The sequence below is a fragment of the Pezoporus flaviventris genome, unplaced genomic scaffold (genome assembly GCF_033815535.1).
Source record: "Pezoporus flaviventris isolate CSIRO_AGI_PZ_B2104156 unplaced genomic scaffold, CSIRO_AGI_Pfla_v1 ptg000070l, whole genome shotgun sequence".
NCBI lineage: Eukaryota > Metazoa > Chordata > Aves > Psittaciformes > Psittacidae > Pezoporus > Pezoporus flaviventris.
In genome coordinates, this window is record NW_026892618.1 from 4,267,150 (window position 1) to 4,288,591 (window position 21,442).

Below are 21,442 nucleotides of genomic sequence, written 5' to 3' on the forward strand. Positions count from 1 at the left end.
CTTTTGTAGCTGCCATTCTGCATAAGCCACCATGGGTAATCAATGGGTAAAATAAATTAAAACTAGGAGCTGTTATTGCCCTCACAGTCCAGGCAGGGGGCTGACAAACCCTCTTTCTCTTTCTCAGAGGTCTCTCTGCCTGAAAGGGTGTAAAGCCAGCTCGTTTCTTTTCCCTCTGCATGTCGGAAGCCCAGCTTTCCTTTCTCACCTCCTCCCTGCTGCCTGGTCCCCTCTGCAGATCCTGGGGCAGACTGGAAACTAGAAGGACAAAGCAGGCTTCCCTTCACAATGTGAATAGGAAAAGGCCCCTCTGACACAACAAAAATTGGGCAGCTTGATTAACTGTGGGACGGCAGGATTTCCAGGAGCCAGAGCTGCAGAGAGGAGAGGGAAGGATAAGACAGAGCACTGGCTTCTCAGTGTCCTGCCATTGGTTCAGGGCAGAAGAAAAAAGGGGTCTTTGGACAAAGAGACACATATAGCATCTTAGAGGTCCTATTATTAGTGAGCACTGTTTAGCCTTCCGAAGCATCCTTCAACCCAAAGCATCACAAAAACACTCCCCCAGCTCTTGTATTATGTGGATAATTATAGTCTCCAGATGCTGATGTAAGGAAAGGATGTCACTTACAATACATCAGGCTAGAGGATGAAAGGGGTTATTTTAGGCTTCAAAGCAGAAAATTGTTAGTGTTTCTTTCCCCACCGATTTTTCTCTTGTAGAGGTAGCAACCTAGCCCCATTCATCAGTTTGGACTGAATTAATTTTTAAAGAGAGATGGTGCTTGGAGGCTACTTGAGGACAAACAAGCGTTTTGCATGTGGCTGTTTCATGAGTCACAGTCAAAGAAGCAATCAACCGACTGGACCATAATGTGGCTTCCCAGGGACACTGCTCAGGTTTGCTGTCTTTTGTGGGTGAGGCAGCAGGCTTAGGCAAGGTCGGGGTGCGGCAGCTCAGTTCTTCCTTGGTGGAAACCTTGGTACATTGCAGCCACTTCTCAGTGCTGTAGTTCCCCTCTTGGTCCAGGCTCCTACCTCTTTGCTTGACTGTGTCCAAAGAAAGCTGTAAATATCTGAAAATGTCGCCTATCCGTGGGGTTTTAATGGACACACATAGGATGATGTTTAGAAAATGTGTCCATTAAAACTCCATGGATAGGGGTTAGTTGTTAGTGTTGCCCCGTGATTATAGTCCTGAATTCAGCCTGGCCTAAAATAATTTGGACAGTATGGATCAGAGGGCCAGCCACCCAACAGAATTTTAAACTGGTCAAAGCATTTACAAATGCATATCCAAATCAGAGAGCATTCAGGCAGCTTTCGCTTGTATTAGGAAAATCAAGGCACATGCCCTTGACAAAAAGCCTCCTGAAGACTAAAGAATGGGGAAGCAGGCAGGCACATTTTAAAGATGTGCTGCCTTACATCACTTTCAAAATGAGCGCTATTAATTTTACATTTGCACGTTAATTTTTTGCAAGGTTTTATTTGAAGCATAGAGCTATGATTCTGGCACAGGTTTTTGGTGACTTGAGATTCATTTTGTTTATAGCATCACCAGAAACCCTTGATGGAACTCTCTCTCTGTAGTTCATGCTGACTTGCTATTTATTCTTCCTCTTCAGTATACAGGAAGCCTCTGCAAAAGTCACAGAGGTGATTGCACTATTGGATTTGTATTGTGTGATTAAATGCATGTGTTTATGAAATTTGTCAGGGAAAAAAACAATAGGTCTACATATCAAAGAAAAGTCTTGCATATGCGAGGGGGTGGATATACTTCTGCTGCTGGCGTTTCAAACAACCATAGTTCAAGGTTGATCTAAATCAGTAAGACTGTCTTTTAATGTATTCACCATTTTTCTTGCCTTTTCTTTTCTTACCCTGCCCAGAGACTGCATAGTAACTGGCACTGGAAAGAGATAATGGCACTGTCTAGATGACAGAGCATAAAGAAAGCTTAGAGCAAGTGACAATAACATTAATTATAAAATAGAAAAGATACACGTAGAGAAGACTTTCTGCTTTCAGGTTTTTATTCTCCTCTCTGAAAGAGAATGTTAAGGATTCAAATTGCCTAGAATTCTCTGCGTCACACATTATTTGCATTAGATAAGTATAACTTTCTTTTACGTAGAGGAGCTTTACCAGCCATGGAAAGTATAAAGAGCATTTCACGTAGCACACTTTTTCATTTCTTTTCTCCTCAGTTTAACTGTCACAACATTAAAAATAATTTCTGATGGAGCATTTCCCAGAGAGTACACGAGGTGCTGAGAACAGCTTGAATAACTTCACCCCTACCTCCACATCACGCTTCTGGCTAATGCACAAGTGTGTTTGATGACCAAGGCTTTCACAATACCACATATCTGATCTCCAACTGCCTGTGTCATTCTGAGCTTGCCCTTATGCTTGATGACAAAGAAGGAAACTGGATGCAAACCAGAGAGCCAGATAGGCTGTGCCGCTATTGTGAAATCAGAAGAATAACTGCAACCGGCTTAAGGCAGTTTCACCAGCATCCACATGCCTTCTGTCTGTATTGGTGTAGTCATTGAAGCCACATCTGAAGTGCATGGCAAGTATTCTCTGTGGTCAGAATACACCAGAGCTTAGTTTTCAACATCCTTATTAGAATTTCCCACTTTACAGAAAGCGGGAGGGATATTACATGAAGGCAATGCATACCCTGATTTGCCCCAGCGCAGAGATGTTGTGGGAGATACTACCAGGTCTCGTGAGCTGGGAAATCATCTCCTGTACCAACTCCGAGTGAAGTGTGACTCCCTGGGCTGCCAGCTGTCAACCCAAACTTGAGTGCTGAACATGACATCATGTTCAGTGGAAGTTGCTACTCGTAGTTGTTTTCTCATAGCACCAGTACAGGGCCAGCAAGATTATATGACATCAAGCTGATTACAGATTTATGCTCCTGCGCTTCTAAGGAAGAAGTAATAATTTTCTAAATCTGTCAGTTAGAATTAAAAAGGTAACAAGCAAGGTTATGGTAACAAAATGGCTAGTGCGGTGCCTGACACACTGAACCAGTGTTTGCAGTGTGAAAGTAGGGCCTGATCCTTTCCCCCTGAAAAGGCATTTTGGGTATTTGCTGTCATTCGTGTGAGTGGTTTTTGTTCAGAGCTGAACTGAAGTTAACTCAAATTGCACTATTTAGTATAAATATAGTATAGTACTTAATAGCACGTGTTTAATAAAACTAAGGCATTTCATGTACACAAAAAGAACATAGCATATGTCCTTCTAAGTCTGTAGATGAAGATTAGAGGATGTACAGTCTATGTCTACTAAAAACCCTGCATGTATTCCTTCTCTCAGGAATTTGCTGCCTCACGTCATAGTCCTTTTGAAGACTGATACTAAACTACTCGTTATTTTTCATGCAAGAAGCCTCTCACAGATCAAATTCTCTTGGTTATCAACAACTTTCTTGTCATTCTCTCACATCCTAACTTCAGCTGCCCATCATTAAAAAGAGATTTAATTGCATTCTGCCCTTTTCTGGCTATATGGAAAAAGGCTAGCACTAGCTGTTAGAGTATTGTGAGACATATTTATGGCAACATTTATATTGAAAATATATGGTCTTGAAAAGTGTGTGTTTTTTGTTTCTTTGTTTTTTAGGGTAAAGACAGGCAGAGGGGTTGAAAAAAAGGAAGACGCATCAGACACAAAGCAATATAGCTGCTGCCTTCAGTTTGAAAATTAATTAAATCAGTTCAAAAATTAATTAAATCATGGACTAACTCTGTGTTGGTTTCCTTTTTGCTCTTTAAATAATGGAAATACTAAGAGGCCCTGGGAAAAGTGCATGTTGACTTCCATCCTTCAAAAATACTTAATATATTAATTAACGGCTCTTGTCTCTCAACCTTGTTGGTCCAAGGTGTGTACATTAGCATCTACACTGAAGATAAAGCTACCTTTAATCTTGTGGCAGGCACAACTTTACTGACTCCAAATATTTGTAAACAGTCATATTTTCTGATTGCCTTTTAAAGAGTAAAGTAGCATGCAAACAAATATTACACAGCTTGTTAGTGCACCACTGGTGGGACTGTTTCAAGTGTATTTAGAAAGGAAGAAACTTATTTCTCACAAGCCTATTTGCAGAAGAGATCTTTGCTGAATGCTTGACACAAAGACTTATGATATCTGGTGAATACCCAGAATATAGGCTAGACTAGACTAGAATATAATAGAAAAAACATGCCCAGGCTAGCTCTCAGATGGCTGTTCTGGCTTATCAGAAGGCAACAGGGCTGAAGCAATTTGTACTCTCAAGTTACTGTCTTGGGTACCAAGCGCAGGCAAAGAAGTGGCTCCTATCTTTGCAGTGGTTCATCCCGCTGTTCCAGGACTGGAGCATGCTAATGACTATGGGAGTCTGAGATCAGGAAATAATCTCTCATTCTCAACTCTGGGGTTCAAATCTCACCTGAATCCGACTCTGAGGATCCTCTGTACACAGATGTAAAAGTCAAATGCCTTCATAAAGACACCGTGTTGATTAAGCCAAGCTGCATGTACGTATAACTGAATGCTCCCAAATGGCTTCCTGTCATTTAATGTTTTCCAATAAATTGGTCCCAATGCATCTGCTGTACATGCAGCGCTGGCTTTGTATGCAACTAAGAGTTTTTACCCTATTTTTCAAGGGTCACCCTAACTCACAGGGGTATCACTTACTTCTGAAAGTGCTGTTTCCCTGTTAAGCATCCTCCTTCCTTCCTCATTCTCAGCTGAAATGCAGGAAGTGAAAAGAGATGCCGACCATCTGAACTACATGACAAAGCACACAGCAGGAAGGACACAGCATGGATCTGTGTCCCTTCATTCAGTTGTCGTGGAGTAAACACACCCTGCAACTTTGCAGATGAATGTTTCCCGAAAGCTGCCTTGTAAGACACTTGCTGGCAAGTTGTGGCTCTAGAGGGTGGTAGTCTCTCTTCGAAAGTGTGACCAGCCAGTCAGAGTGTGTGCTCTGCTATATTTGAAATGCCCAGGCAGAAAAGCTATGCAATGTTAGGGAAGCACTGTGATAAATTTAGCAAGTGATAATGTAAACGGAATGGAAAAAATGTGGCCTGTACAGGAGGGCACAGGCATGTTTGCTGTCTGGGACATTACTGACCATTTGAAAACAAGATTGCAATTCATTTAAATCTGATCCAAGGAATTGTGTGTGTCCTCCGTTTTATGCTCTACAGGTTGTCCCACTGGAGTCAGTGAGGCTGCAGAGTATGCAGTTAAATGCTATAGAATTATTTATTTTTGTAAGGATCAGGGACTTGGGGGGTAAAATGTCCTTGGCTTCACCTCCCAGATAAATCAGTAATGTAAATAGGCAGTTACTCTTAGCTTTTGTCAGTGTTTAATCTGCCTAAGGAGAACCCTTACTTTCTCTGGTTAGCTCTACTATTTCTTTGTTGGTATTTGACTGACTTGTCACTTTGCTTGAAACAGTAAAAACGTCAACTTGCCAGAAGCCAGAAAACAGTCTCACTCCTTTCAATTTGTTCATTTTCAATATCAATTCACTTAGAAGTCTAAAGATTCAGCTTTGTAGTACATTTTCCTGCAGCTGCATTCATATCCTTATCCATAAACTCAATGTGAGTGAATTTCTCAGGAAGACATTTGAAATGTCACAGAGTTAGTCATGTTGCTAAACTGCAGGCATTAACAAGAAACAATTACATAAACTCTCAAGCTGAGGCCAACCCTGCCTGCAGCAATTTGTTTGAATTCCTTTCCTTCTGTGTCTGTTGCTTCCCTAATTGTCTTTAGCTGCTAGCTTTATAAAAATCAAGTATCTTCATTACATCCTTATATTATGCTGTAAACATAAACAAGACTCTTCATTCACAGTTCTAGGTCTCCTTCCCAGGTTACAGGCATTGCTTTCTAGCCATTGTTTTCCCAGAGTGACTTTCGGTGACATTTGATTTTGATTGATACGGTGTGATACAGTTTCCTCTTTCGACAAGCCATTGTTCAGATCTGAAATGAGAAATAGCCACGTAGGCTAATCCAGTGAGCCAAGTGCATGAATGTATAACTCAGTTAATAAAATAAAGTTTCCACAGAACTTGTCTCCTTAAAGAAATCAAAGGTAGATGCTGTGCACATATGCACGATTGCACATATACAAATACCTGACCTTAAAACTCCCAAATCGGTAAATACTGATTTACTTTGAGATCTAGATTTGCACAAAGTGCAGAATAAAGAAAAAAATATTAAGTAGCTATGTCCTTTCTTAATTCTATCCCAAGGGAAGTGTATTTCTCCATGCCTTGACAAAAGTGAAGCCATGGTGGTATCCAGCTGGAACCAATGGGAATATTTGCAAGGATATCAGCAGATTATGGATCAAGTCACACATGTATAAATATCTAGCACATGTAATTTTGTAAATTGCTCCTCCTGTTTTAATGACACAGGAGCATACTTCAGTTTCATGTGACCTCCTTTTTTTGTACAGATTAAGTGACTAAAGAACATTAATTTAGTTACTAAACGTTGGCTTGTTTTTATATTCTTGGTTCACCCATCAAGCCTCACCAGTGAAAGTCAACAAAATGTATGCATTTTCCCCTGTATGGTAAATAAGTAAGGTAAATTTATTACGAAATCAATGAGTTCCTTGTTTACTTCTTCAGCTGTGTCATTGCTAACTGTGTTTATTATTTCAAATCTGCCTTGCTCTCTTTCAACATGACAAAATACAGTGTAAAATGGTCCAGTGAAAAAGGACACGCCATAATCCTCAACAGTTGATTCAAGGCTGTGAATTAGCATCAGAAAGCAACTAACTCTTTGGATTCAGACAAATCAGTAGGGTCACATTAAGTCTACTGTAAAGAAGGAGAACAGAGTGAATTGAAAAGAAACTTCCCAGACAGATTACAGTAAATACGTAATAAATCAGCTCTTTATAATTCAAGATGTACAGAGACAAAGAAATACTGAAGAATCCAGAAAGGAAGTTTGTTTACCAATCCATCCTGGTGAAGAAAAGCTTAGGAAAGGGAAAGGCTGGATTGTTGCGAGGGCAGAAGGAGGGATAGTATTTTTTCTGTCAACACCATCGTAAGGAAAATAAAATGTCAGTGATATTGGTAGGAGAAAGATGAGAAAGAAAAAATATGGTTGTGTTATACACTGAACAGTGAATGGTGCAGCAAAGCTCAGCTACTCAACAGAGAGATGGTAATGGATATGAAAGGCTGGACTGCTCATTTGGATGAGAAGATGACAAATTACTAACAACTTGCTCTTGTTCAATTGCATTTTAATAACATGAAAGGGCTCAATGCAGCTGGCAAGAGGCACAGAGCAGAAATTACCTTATAAAAAGATCATCTGCCTCAATGTCTGTTACCAGTGAGCAGGAAAAATTCAATAGCAGGGGAAAAGAGCAGGATGCCCTTGCTGTTTTTAACATGGTGTTATGAATGCCCAGATCCACAAGGACGTGGTTAAGGCAGCAGACTGCCTGATCTCAGTATCTGTTTTTGTTATGAGTTCTGGATGAAGGATACTGAGGTTGCCCAGAAACTGAGGGAGCAGCATCAAACCCATCAGTGGTCAGGGCTGAGAGAACCGGAGCAGAACATGCCTCCTGTCCAGCTTCAAAATGAAGTTAGTGATCTTGCTTTCTTTTCACTGAGGTCCAGATCACCCCTTTATGTTTTCAGAGACAGGATTTCTTTGGTAATTGACTATAAAAATAAACAGAATAAAATGAAGGTGCAAAGGCTGTTCTCATCTTCCTTAATACATTCCCTGTTTTCCCTGCCTCACTTTCTCCCTAAACCACATCCAGAATAGATGTGATAATGTTTCTAGCTTTCATATGGTACGAAGAGTTTGGCATTTCCTAGTGTTTCGGATGCACATGTTGCTGAAGTGGAGAGAGAAAAGACTGGGAGGTGGCCTGTACCAGTCCTGCTTTCTTTTTTTGAGTGGCCTAGCATTTTCACTTCTTTTGTAGTTGCCAAAAGGCACACAGCAGGGGATGACACCTACTACAATACTGCCCTTCTCCAAAACACTTCTTCTGATGCAATATCCCAACTACTATGGAAAGTAACCCGGTCAGAAGGTGCTCCACATTCGCATCAGCGTGCCAAACCTGAACAGCATGTTAGCTTTTGGGGACTGTTCTGAGATCGAGAACACCGCGCCTGCCAAAAAGGCTTTGGAGGTGCTACAAATCAAGCCTGCACTCTCTTTGCTCTATGCTGGGAGTGAATGAATGTGACTAAGTTAACACCATTATGGTATAACGTCCACATCAAAAGTAAAGGTTCAGTACGTGGCTTGCCAAACCTCAGTCAAACCTTCCAGCAACTGCACGGACTGAATACAAGTGTAATATCTCGCCCTCTACGCTGAAAATATTCTGTTGCCACCTGTGAGGATGATTCAGTTCATGCTGAATTTTCAATATTTGCACAGTCACAGTGAAGACTTCCCCAAATCTACAGAACTATGAAGAGGACAATAAAATATATAATAAAATATATAAAATATTATTTGCCAGACAACAAAAAGGCCCAGTTCTCCCTCCATCTTCACATTGAGACTTATGTGCTAGACAGAGAGCATCCTTCCTGAGATGAAAGACATGAGGTTTAATTAATTTTTTTCTTTCCTATCCTGAAGGCTCCAGAGATGGCTCTGTATTTGACGGGGCAACATATTCCCTTGAGATGGGAGAGCTTTCTCTGAACCAGCAGGGGCTAGGAAAAAAAAGCCAACACCCTGTCATGACCTACACCTCAGACAGTCCCGCTGAAGCTGATAAGATTACAGAGTGTAAACCAAGGCAGAATGTGACACCAGAGAAGTTTTTGATCTTCCATAATAAAACCCCAGAAAGATAGAAGGTTTTAAACTGTGTTTTTCCCTGTTGTATCCATGGAGCATATACCAACATAAGTCAGTGTTCATTCTGAAGAAACAATCCGTGCTCAAGATGTAGTTCTCAAATACAAAGGCACAGCAGAACTGTTTGGTTACAAATGACTACCTGCCTACAAAGATCAAGTGTAAAACCTTAGCACTTCAAGCAATGCATGATTTGTGACATCTCCTCTTAATCAGTGGGAATGAAATTTCACTCTAATGCTTCAAGTTCTGCAAGAATTTCTCTCTGATACTCTTTCCCTTTATTTTTCTTTTTAGTGCCAGGATAATTAACTTTGAAATAACATTTCCATTACCGCACTTGCAGCATTTCTGGGAAGGTTCCCTCCGTGCAGCAGAGTGATGTGGTAGTAATGGGATTACTCACAGGGTAAAGTTATGGGTTTACATAAATTTTTGCAAGAGTGGGGCATTAATTATTAGCTCATATACAAGAACCTAAATAATGAAACACAATAGGGTACACATTTACCCCAAAGTCTTCTGGACTCCTCTTGGTCAGAGCACTGGCGACACAGGAAGGGCCCTGCAGGAGCTTGAGCTCCATTCGCTACCACTATTGTGTATAATGAAGGGAATTTACCACAAGCACAATATTGTGTCAAATTTTGAGATCTTAAAGTCACAATGCATTTAAAAAAATTAAAAGTCTGCACTGCAGAATAGTAAAGATGCTTGTATATGTCCCCTGACAGAGTTTTGTATCGTTTGTATCATTTTAATTCAAATGAGCATTCTGAGGTGAAATAAAACATAATAGTCATTAGTACTAAAAAGGAAAAAAAAACAAACTTTAAAGGCTGTTTCAGTGTGGAAATGAAAAAATGTCAAGTTTCCGCTTCAGGTTTCCTTTCTCCTCACTCTCTGCTCTCCCCACCTCCCTCCTTTAGAAAGCAAAAGGATGTGTGCAGGAACGTATTTTTCATCCTCTTTTATTGTTCTTTCTCTTGGACATGTATAAATTTCACTGAGCTGAAATTAATTTCCAGTAGACTGGGTTTTTTAAAAAAAACATGCTTTTGAAAATTTCTTTTGTGCTACATCCGCTATATTTTTGTTCCATCTCATCATCTCAAAGCAAACCTCTCTCTCTCCCTTAATGTTATGTTTTACGTTCTTTCTGAGAAAAGGCACTGAAGAGAACTTCACATTGTTCAGATAAGAGAAGCAAACCATGGCACTGGTAAGGTTTTAACAATTATGAATAGTTTCATTCCGTGATTAGCCAATTACTCCCACATCCTCCCTTTTTTCATTTCTGGACCAAAAGATGCCTTTGAAAAATCTACAGAGGCTTATGAATTCAGTTCAAAATACCAACACTTCACAACTTGCACATCAACACGAGGCAAGACCAGGGAAACATTCACATCATTGCCTAATGCAATATGGAAATCAAGTAATTACAACCAGACACAACATACACCAGCAACTGCAAAATATTTTATGAGAGAAGGGAAAACTGTAGCGACAAATTATGTAAATAGTCCATACGGGAGACATGTAAATGACAAAACCCATGTTATTTGCAGGCTCCTAACTGATTCCCAAGGGAATCGTTAACTGCGTGTAAACTACGGAAGATTACTTCCAGGTCCTTTTCTCTATTGTATCACTCTTCCCATTGTCTCATTAATTAACACGCTTCTCACACTTTCTTCTTTGTTTCCTTCAAATTGTTTCCAGCTAAGAATAAATGAAAACTACAGTCTAAACTAAATTGTATGCCAGTTTCAATCAGTAGGAATCAAAGGGAAGAAAGTCAGTGGAATACCTCTACACACACTAAGAATTAATTATAATAACCATATATACTTGATTAATCATTGCCATTGCCTCTTCTGAAAGGAGGGATAGGGGATTGAGAAGTTCTTGTAAGACTGTGCTGAGGCTGTGTGAAACCTTGGAAAAGCAAAGCAGCCCTTCTTCAGCTAGAAACGTAAGAAGCACTCAAGCTCCTAAGTGGAGCAGGGAGAACCAGATCCCATGCCTGTTCCATCTTTTGCAGACAAACTTCCTAAATGGTCATGGCTGTATGGAGAGAGCACTTGAGTAGCAAATTCTCCCACTCAAACCCAGCAGTGAACGAAAAAGCCCTCCCAAGACTGTGCCTGTGAATGATTTTTAAAAGCTGAAATGTAAATGTCAACAGACATGACATTTTAGAGCTGCAAGATGAAATGCATTTCCTTCAGTGGTGCTGATTGACTAGCTATTCCTTGTCACGTAGCAAATTGCTTGCCAGCTGCTAATCAATGAGATCTGAAATGCCATGTGTGCATGACGGTTAATCCCAAGATTAAAAGAAAAATAAAGAAAAAAGCATAGAAAGCTTCCCATATCCCTGTGGTATTCATCCTCCGAGAGGTATCCTATGTAAGGCAAATACTCAAATTGTGTGCAAGCCCTTCTGGAAGGTGTGAGGAAGACAGAAGTGACAGACACACTTTGTGTTAAAGCTCTATGCTTGCCCTTAACTAATAAACTCCCAAAGCTGCTCTCTGACAGATACTGTGGAGGCAGGAAAAAGGCAGTTGAGTCCCTCAGTTACTGTATAGCTCCGGTGTAGCTTTAGACACACTGCAGTTCTCCAGTTTCCATGAAAAGACCATCCAAATGACCACTGCTCCATGACTTAATAGATCTGTCAGAAAGTGGGGCCCATTTGCTCTTATTGTGTTCTGATGATCCAGAGTGTCTGAGTGCAGACTGAAATCTTTCTGACTGAGCTGCAAATAGCTCTCAGAGCAATTTCAGGCTGAAATTATCCAGACAGTTGTCCAGACATTCTCAGGACTGTATCAGCCAAATGGCTATTTCCCAATGAAGAATTAAAAGCCTGATACTGAACAGATTATGTTTAGGAGAGTCAAAAGGATATAGAGAGTGTTATTCTGTAAAACTGGAATGTAATTTTGATTTCCAGGGCATGGTAAAAATAAATCCTTGCATTTGTCAAATAATTTGAAAAATGCAACTTTGTATGCAATTCAATGGGTGTGCAAGATTTCAGAAAACACAACAGTGCAAATTCATACTGCCATAGCACATGTAGTAATTTTCTATGCCAAAACAAAAGGTTGGTCTGTCTTCATCCATAGTCCATTTGCACAATGATCAATTCCAACATGCATATTTTGGAGCAGAGCAGTACAAATCTTCAGCAAAAGTACTTTAAATGAATAAAATTAAATAACTAGCTGATCTGAATGTTTTCTCGATACATTTTTTGGGGTGTGAGGGGCATGATTTAGACATAACTCTGTACTGCCTCTGCTTGTGGTAGGATTGGTTGACTATGGGTTCCCTGTTCAGGCTTTTGAAATGCAAGTGTGGTATGCTGAAGGTGAAGAAGTCACAGGGAGTATCAGCAGTCACCATCAGAGACTGTTCCCTTGTGGACTTAATATACATGTGTCTCTTGCAGGACTGTTACGTCTAAGTAGGGACTGGCTGGTAGGACCCATGCAAGAAAACTTTGCTACTGGCTTTGTATCTAAAATTTCTGGGGAATATAGGAACCCTCCTCCCCAGTGTTTTTCTGCTGTTCTGGGTGTTTCCCAGTGTTTGAAGCATAGGACAGGGACTAAAGAGGAAATTAAATGATTCATCCGTGCCTATAACCTTCACTTTCTCCTATCTTCTGTTAACATCAGGACAATGACAGGCAGGAACAGCTCTGGAGCCTCTGACCAAGCACTGCATGCAAAATCTCTGTCCTGCATCCTTCAGTGGCTAAGGTACAACTGAGCCAGAAAAACTAAGTTGCACTAAGGTGTTTTTAAATGGACTAGAGACATTCACAGCCTGTGAAGAAAGAATTAAATTGTCTTCAAAATAAGCAAAACCAACATTTTTCATCAAGGTTAATTAGAGGGCAAACAAAATTGCACCCCTTGATCAGCCCATGCTGCCTGGTCCCCTTGATGTGCATTCCCTCTCCCCCAAAATGAACCTGTATCCACTGCTCTGCTCTTTGCTTCCCTTTTGCAAGTGGAAAACAAGCCTCAAGGGCACAGGTGTGCAGTGATATTAAAAATAGACACCACTTTTCAAGACAGCCCCTAAAAGAGCCATCACCGGAACAAGCCTCTGCCTGTGTTAGCTGATCCATTCAGTGCTCTGGTTTGCAGAAATGAAACCAGGCTTTCAGAAACACAGCTGCCCCCAAGCTAATGTGGTCTCTAGTTCGAAAGGAAGGGATGCTGTTTCCTCCTTCCCTTCCTTCCTTCCTTCCTTGCTTTCTTGCTTCACTCCTTCCTTCCCAAAAGAAAAGCACCAAGGACAACTTGAAAGAGACAAAAATGTAAACACAGTTTTTGATGACATACATAAACCGAAGCAAGTATATGGAGATTAATACAATTTCAAGAAATTCAGCCACCTGATATAATGTTTTGACATTTTGATAACACCCTTTGGTGGCTCAGACAAGAGCCACCAAAGTCCAGTGTATGTTTTATTTCACAGAAAATCAACAAAACAAGCTCAGAGATTTACCACCTATCTAGTGGAAGGTGCTCCTGCTCATGGCAGGGGGTTGCAACTGAATGATCTTTAAGGTCCCTTCCAACTCAAACTCTTCTGTGATTTATGTTTAATTGCTAATGAATACAATTTAGAAAGCTTCAGCCTGGAAATAAGTCTTTCATCAAGCTGCAGAAGGGACTGAGTGGGAGGGCTACACAAAGGAACTAGAAAGTGATGGTCAAAAGGGCAATGAGCATACAGCAGAAAATGGCGGGGGGGGGGGCAGGAAGTGGGTTCATTTTTCTCTTTTTTACTTTTTTAGAAAGTTACTCAGAAATATTAATTTCTAACAAAAACCGTAAAGGAGGAAGACAGATATCATCTCATAACTGAAGTATAAGATATCAGATAGCTGCATTTGCAGCTGGTGGAGATTATGTGTAACATATAACCTGTTGCCAATTCCTTTGATGAAACCAGGGCTCTCTTTATGCTACACTTGCAAATAAATGAGGTGGTGAGCAGTTACCATTAATCTTCTGAAAATCGCTAAAGGAAGGACAACAGTTTTCTATCACCCTCCTCATGAAAATACAGTTGAGGTAAGATCAAAGCTCTTGGGGTTACAGCAGGAATGCCTGATTTTGACCAAATTTATCCAGAGCAGAAAGTGATTGAAGGATGAGCACCCAACTTGCTTTAACAGTGTGTTGGCAAAGGTGGCACACCAAGGACCCAGTGCAAATGTCCTCCAGCTTCTGAGAGGATACAGCCTTTTCTCCAAACACCCTTCCTCTTCCCTCCTTCCTATCTTTCTTCTCACCAAGCCTAGCGTGGTGATCCACAAAGGTTTCAAATCCTGCCCTTCCCTGCAGACATAAGAGCTACAAGCAAAACCCTCTATGTCCCTCTCAGCTTTGGTAATAACTTCGTTACAAATTCTTCATGCCTACGTATTAATGACATTGATTTCCAAATCCTTCTGTTGCTCGTAAACCAGGTTCCCAGGATGCTGGAAGGAAAATCCATGCACAGAGAGAAAACCCTGTGTGCCACCACCATTACAACCACCTCTGCAACCTATCAAACAGAATAGGTTAAGAAACCCTACTTTGTAAAACAAGGATGGTAGCAAAACCTCTAAAATGGCACAGAGGCCACAGGGCCAAATAAAGCTGAAGGTGATTGGAAAACTGAGATTGCAATCACCAAAACTCTCTTTTTGCTGACTTTGAGACAGTTTCTTTTTCTTTCCCATTTGTACTTGCCCACTGCTGGGATTGCTTCCTCTCTGTGTCAGGTTAAGTCTCTCTCTAGATGGGACAGAACACTACATTTAATAGAGAAACCACCCCACCTCCATCATCACAGAGACGCAAAAGCTTGAAGTTGCTCCCATTCCCACAGTCCTGTGAGAGACTCAGGCGTGCTGTCTGAAAGAGGTGAGAGCACAGCAGGCAGGTTTTCTGCTCTTGTTTGGCTGCTGCAGTGTACGGGAAACAGGAATTTGTGTATGCCTGGTTAGCAAGCAAGTGAGCTGCTGTGAAGAACTCATCAGCCAATTTCCCCCCCCCACCACCACCACTTGGACAGCTTACCAGACTTTGAAGTTTGGCTAGCCAATGAGTATTAGTGTGCTCTGACAGCTGGCAATGCATTCCAGTGGGTAAGTGATGGACTGGCTCTGGAGAGAGTAAAATAAATTATGAAGTGGGTGAAATTTTAGTCCTCCAAATAACAGTCCAATGATTTCATTGGAATGGTTCTGTCTGGCAACATACTCAAACACATACAGCTGGGCAGAACACATAGACGTTCCTATATGAAGTAGCTGCATGCATGGGAAGAGAGGGAGTTCTTGCTGCATAAATGAATCCAAGTCAGGAGACAGGGAGGGGGCATTTTCAAACTGTGCATGCATGAGAGCTAGCCACTTATGTGGAGGGGTCTGAGACAATGATGAGCATGTTATATGTGCTTCTCAAAACCAGGATTTCTTGGGTGTTCCACTTGGCCTAGGGAATGTCATCTACTGGCTGTATTGTCAAAGCACCAACATACCCAAAAGACTCAATTTTTATCTCAATAAGCATAATTTACATGGATAGTTTTACATCTGGAAACGTAAATAGATGATGCATGACCAAGAATTTTCTGGGAAACAGAAGTCAGATACCTACTTCCCGTTTGGAATTAAATAGGCTTAGGTACAGCACTCAGCCAAGCCCCTTTCAAACTTTCAAAACCATGCCCTTCAACATGCCTGACCTATGACTGTCTGCACAGAGTGAATGATACGAAGTTAATCACTGCCTTTTGCAGCTGAGACTGTGGGGAGTGGTGGTGACGGACTTAGGCTGAGTGGTGGCGGCCAAAGGAGCAGAGAAGAACTTACTGGGACAGGAGGTTTCCTGTTTGTACTGTAGACCATTCCACAAAGTTGTATATTCTGAATATATCATCAACAAACAATTCCAGCCTGTTCTGCTAACATTTGATATAGAGGATCTTATATTCTCCTTTTGTCAAATGTAATTTGTTTTGATCAGGGAAGGACTGTGGAGTGTAATTTTCCAGAATCCATAAATCTTTTTCATGGGATGGGATCCATGGAAGTGCAAATCACCATTAGGAATAGATTCCATTGGAGGTGTATTTGCTTCCATCTCTCATCTACTCTCATTTGAAGACCTGAGCAGAAGTAACTACAATCCACAATATTCCAAATGTGGAATTAATATGTTTTCACTGATACAGAAAGCACACGTATGAGGAATTTCTGCAGGTTTTGCATTTGGCCAGGGACACTGAGCTCTGCAATGATCTGCGCAAAAAACATCTCCATGTTCCCAGCTACTGCACAGACCATGTATACCACGTGTATGTGCCTGAGCCTTCATGCTTCGGGCTGACCCCACTGCCACAGCCATGCATGGTCCCCTCCTGCTGCACCCTGGTGATGCTGAGCTCTAACAGCTCCACAGCTCCTGTGCCAGCTGCCTAAAAGAGAAAACTGCACTGGAGGAATCTATGGCAAAACTTGTAGCTACTCATGTTTGTTTTATGGTAGTTTTAGTCGTATCTCAGGTACTTCTTCTACTGTGTATCTACTCAATTAAAAATCAAACTAAATCTAGGAATAGTTTTCAGGTTAGCCCGTTAAGCTCTTCAAAGTATATCCACTTTTAAGAACTCTTTTGTGCCATGGGATTTCAAAGTTTCAAGTCTGGGAAGATGTTTTGGTGACTCTTAAATAGGTCTCATCCTAATACATTGTAATGCTTTGTTTTCTGTCAAAGTTAAACAAGGGGGCTGAATGGCCCAGAAGGGAAGCCAAAACATTTCTACCCGACTTGCAATGACAGAAAGGTTGGGGCAGAGTTTTGTTTTCATTTTGCTTCAACCTACCTTCACTTTCTTTTCAAATTTTTCAGCAGAACTGTCAAAACAAAAATTATTCTTCCATGAGCTCTGCCCATGGAAGGAAAAAAGGGAAAAAAAAAAAAAAAAAGGAAAAAAAAAAGTTTTTTTATTTTGTTTTTCATTTGTGCTGACAATTTTCTTTGCAATATTGTGTATTTTAGTTTTTCTCTTTCTGTTAGACCTCTTGAATACCTCTCCAGTGAGGAAGCCCAAAGATCATGAACTCACATGAATGCTTTGATAGTAGTCAGGAGCACTGAGAGCAGTACTTCTGTTTATTTAAATAGAACACATCATTATTATCTTTGGAGAAGTTGCAAGGAGAAAAAAGGGATTAAGATGCTATTGGACACCATCCGAGCCCTGCTGGAGTCCCCAGTGGTTTTTAGGGTTTAAAATTACCAGGATGTTAATTTTCACCGAGACCAGTAAGGACATACATCTGGATGCGCTGTGTCAAGTGAGCAAATCACTAGAAATAGTCTGAGATACTGTTGCCAGTATTCAGACATGAGAAAAAACAATAGGACACATTTGTTTCACTCTCCACCAGCTCTCTTCTGTAACATGCTTCTCAGTTAAGCTCTGTTCATCATTGCGTCATTTTTAGCCTGGTTTCCAAAGGAAACAAAGGCGTATGAAACCATGTTGTCTGTCTGTCTGCTTGTCACTTCCTCCATAATAATGCACTATTGATCAGTTTAAAGCAAACTTGACAGTGGGATAAAAATCTGCAGGATGTGAAGTAGCTGCCAGTTTCCCAAAGGTGGGTGGCTGATGGATAGATGCAGCGGGAGCTGAGCAGCTGCCTGGTTTCTGTGTCTGGCCAGCACCTCGGCACGGCTTGTACACACACATTGGCCACAGCACCAATCACCCTAATGCCAAAATTGTGCAAGGCTACGGGGAACAGGTAGACCATTAAGAGCCATCAGGAACTGGCTGTTCTCCCCAAGCTTCACTCTCTGTCCCCCATTTTTGTTTTTGCCACCAAGTCCACCTTCAGTTACTCCTCTTAAGGCACATCTTAAGAAAGACATTATTTAGAAAACAACATTCCAAAATGACAGACTCTGTCAGGTATCATTATTCTCCTATCAGGAAAAAATATAACTATAATCCCCGGTCCTACTCTACTGCTGGTTTTCATTAGGCAAAACATAACCATGGAGATTAAAAAGATCAGATTTCCACCAAGAATCATCTGCTACTTTCACAGAGGGTACAGACCAGCCAGTGGAAAAGACGCTGTCTTGATTAGCTGGACAGAAATTAAGTTGGCAGGGTAACTAACTGCAGGTGAAAGCCAGGAGGATCCCCTCCTCTCCACCTGCTTGCATAGCAGAGCAGAGATGTGATGCATGATGGACACCCAGGAGTGCCTGCATGCCTTGCTGCCAGGCTGGGCCATGGCCAAGTCCCTTCAGCTGCTCTTCATGACTAGGGAGAGGTGACAGAAGTGAGGCTGATATCCAGACAACATTAACTCTACCTGCCAGTAAGGGGGTCAGCAGGCTGCTTCATAATGCTGCTGTTAGAAGGACCAAAACTTTTCAGTAGCAGGATAAAACATCTGTTTTGGCCAAAGTGAACGGACCAGGGAACCCACTTGCTTTGGGGCTGTTTGATTGCTTGTTTGTGTGTTTTTCTATTCATTCTTTGTTTGTTTGTTCTCAGTGGCAATCAAAAGCTTTACATATAGAAGCATAAACTAAAACTATATTTAAGTCTTTAAAGTAAGCTGGCAGCCAGAGCTGCCGAGTGCCTGCAGTTCTCATTAAGAATTGACTGATGTTTATTCTTTTGGAAGTGCAGCTTGGCATGTCTGGAATTGAAGCATGGGGAGAAAAGCTTCGCTATTCCGTTCACTCCTCAGCAAACCCAGGAGCCTGCAGAGCATGGGGAGGACTGTGAGAGGTGCCCATGGTATAATGGTTCACAGGGAACTTGCTTTTCTTTTAGGAAAGTAAAATGTATTTATAAAATAAGTGCTGAAAAATTCTGAATGACTTTCTGAGGCTTGACTCCATATTCCCTTTTAAGTTCAGTGAAGAGATGCCACTTGCTTTAGCTACTGAGCTAAACTTAGAAACACACTGTACACAGTCTCGCTACCACACCCCAGATGTGCATTAGCTATCACACAGTGCACTCTGTGTTATCTGTTCTCTGTATTTCATATCACTTTAACAGAGGCACACCGGTTAACAGAGCCACATTATTTTTGGAGGTAGGGGTGGAGTGAGGAAGAGAACAAAAGAAGGAAATCAGAGTCCTAAGAACAGGGACAGTGCATTTAAAAAAAAAAAAAAAGCATATAAAAAGCCACTCTAAAAAAGAGAGATGCTGAAATGTAATATGGTGGAAAGCAGTGATTGTCCTTAAAAACCTTTCTTCTGTATCTGGAATTTTCACATTTTCACTGGGAAATTAATACTGAAACTACTCCAACAAATGACTGAAATCTCCACATAATATCTACACTCAGGATCTTACACTTGTGATCATTAAAGTGCAAATATGTGAAAAAAAAATAAAATATGGGTTTTAACTCACGTATTTGTGCCAGAGTGTTTTGTGAAATATTCATAGGGTGACTTTCTACTTTCTTCTCACCAGATTAAAAAAAGCAAAACACATTAAGTGTATTTATAGCTTCATTCATTTAAATGAAAGAGGGAGAGACCACTTTGGGCTCTTGGGAGACAGGCATATGAATGCTTCCTATGCTTTGTGGCTCAGAGAAGTCCTCTGTGGATGCTTGCCAAGAGCCTGGAAGGATCACACCCTCCATGCTCCATTCCTTGCATGACTTGCATAGAAGCATCTGTTCCCAGCCTCTGTCAGAGACAAGGCTAGGGGCTATCCTGGCCAAGATCTGACCTGGATCAGCTCAGCACTGTGCCTTTTAGCTAGGCTCAGTTCCTGTCTCAGGCTCAGTAGATCTTTAATGGCATTCATCTGGCTTCAGGACAGGTCAGAGCAAAATTATATCTGGCTGCAAGTGTACTGAGGAGGCGCATCCAGAATCACAAGTTGAATAAAACACAACCATGGGGACAAGACAGGTTCTTCCTCCAAAATGCAGTGGGCAAAGAGCAGCTGCCTCCATCTCCTCCTTAGGACCTGTCTCTCAAAAGCCAAGGAAAAGAGCTGAAGCACGTTGCAGTCCCTGGGGAAAACAACAGCACTTCTGCGCCAGTGAACCTGCCCCAGCCCTGCTTGGTGACAATGCTGTGCCCTTGCCTTGTGCTCCTGCACAGTGGATAACTGCAGTGCGAGGAAGTGGGCAAAGCCTCCCTTCTCTTTCTCATCTAAAAACCTGTTATAACATGATTATTCTGCTGGAGGCCTGCTCCTTTTTCTAACTCATACTTGTCCCAATAAAATGGAAAAACTTCAGGGAAGATTTTGTCTCATGGTGGAGGTGGGTACAAATTCTGCCTGCTACCACAGGAAAAGTTATTAAATCATCCTCTCTGCAATACTATGCAGTGTTCGTGGACTGCTGCAACTGTTTCATTGGCAAATGCTCAAATTAATATAAGCAATCATATTGTTCTAAGGTCATCCAGGAAAGCATCAGCCTCCCCTTCCTCCTGACCCTCTCACCAGCTTCCTGTCTTTCTTCTGCTTTTCCTAATGCCCTTGGCTGATTTCAGCACAGAGGTGCTTTGTGGAAGAGAGCTTCTTAGAGACTCATGTTGCAGAGAATCCCCTAAGAAATAAGTTCTTCCTTGAGCTTCCACCTAGCCCCTTGAATGAAGCATTCTTCCTGAACCCAGCGGAACTCCTCCTTCAGTCAGGGACATAAATATCTTGCTTCACCCTGATGGGATAGCAGTGTTTTCAGGAATTTGCAAGGCAATTTACTCCCTTTTTGCTACACCTACAATCACAGCTCTTTGTGTCCTTCAGAGTACAAGGAAGAAGAGGGGTAAGCAGGGATTTCCTTCGGGGCAACTTGTTGAGAAACAGCAGGGAAAGTGATCAGTGCCCTTCATGATCTGCCACCATCTGCCTTTCCAACCCCATATCATAAGTTTTCTCTGCACAGGAGAGACAAGAGGAAGGTTAGAGGGACACTGATAGGTGACAGTTCACTGCCACCTCATTGTTCACCTTTCCAAGACAAAGCAAATCCTGCTAAGAACAACAAAAATGAGGGCATTAGAGAAGTCTGCAGAGTGTAATTGCCCTCTTGAAAGCCAGTGCCTGCCCCAGAGACAGAAGAGAGTGAAGCCATAAGGGCAAAAAGCAGCCTGATCTATCAGGAAAGTGATCAGGGGGGTGTGTGTGGGACCTAGACCTGTGGCTGGCCTTTGGGTGGGACCTTGCAAACATTTGGAAGGTCTCTGATATTTAAGTTATGCCAGGGGCATGTCCCGAGGGACAGGATGAAAACAAGCCAAGACCTGAGACTGGCAGCATGTTCACCTCGTTGTGCTGACCAAACCACAAGTAATTGTGTTGATTAAACAAATACCCTGACAGAGCTGAGAAGAGCAGAGCAGCTGTAGGCATGTCGAGTGCCTGTGCCGATGGGAGCAGCTCCAGAGAGCAAACAGGGGAGAGGAGAGCCACTGGC

General features: G+C 41.6%; 1 long non-coding RNA gene across 1 annotated transcript; it reads left to right on the plus strand.

Annotated features, from left to right (window-relative positions):
• Positions 1-3,770: 3,770 nt before the first annotated feature.
• Positions 3,771-14,732, plus strand: LOC133279035 (uncharacterized). Its single transcript, XR_009746755.1, has 4 exons — positions 3,771-4,182; positions 4,767-4,851; positions 12,618-12,701; positions 14,432-14,732. It is a non-coding gene; the product is annotated as an uncharacterized LOC133279035 (long non-coding RNA).
• The last annotated feature ends 6,710 nt before the right edge of the window (positions 14,733-21,442 follow it).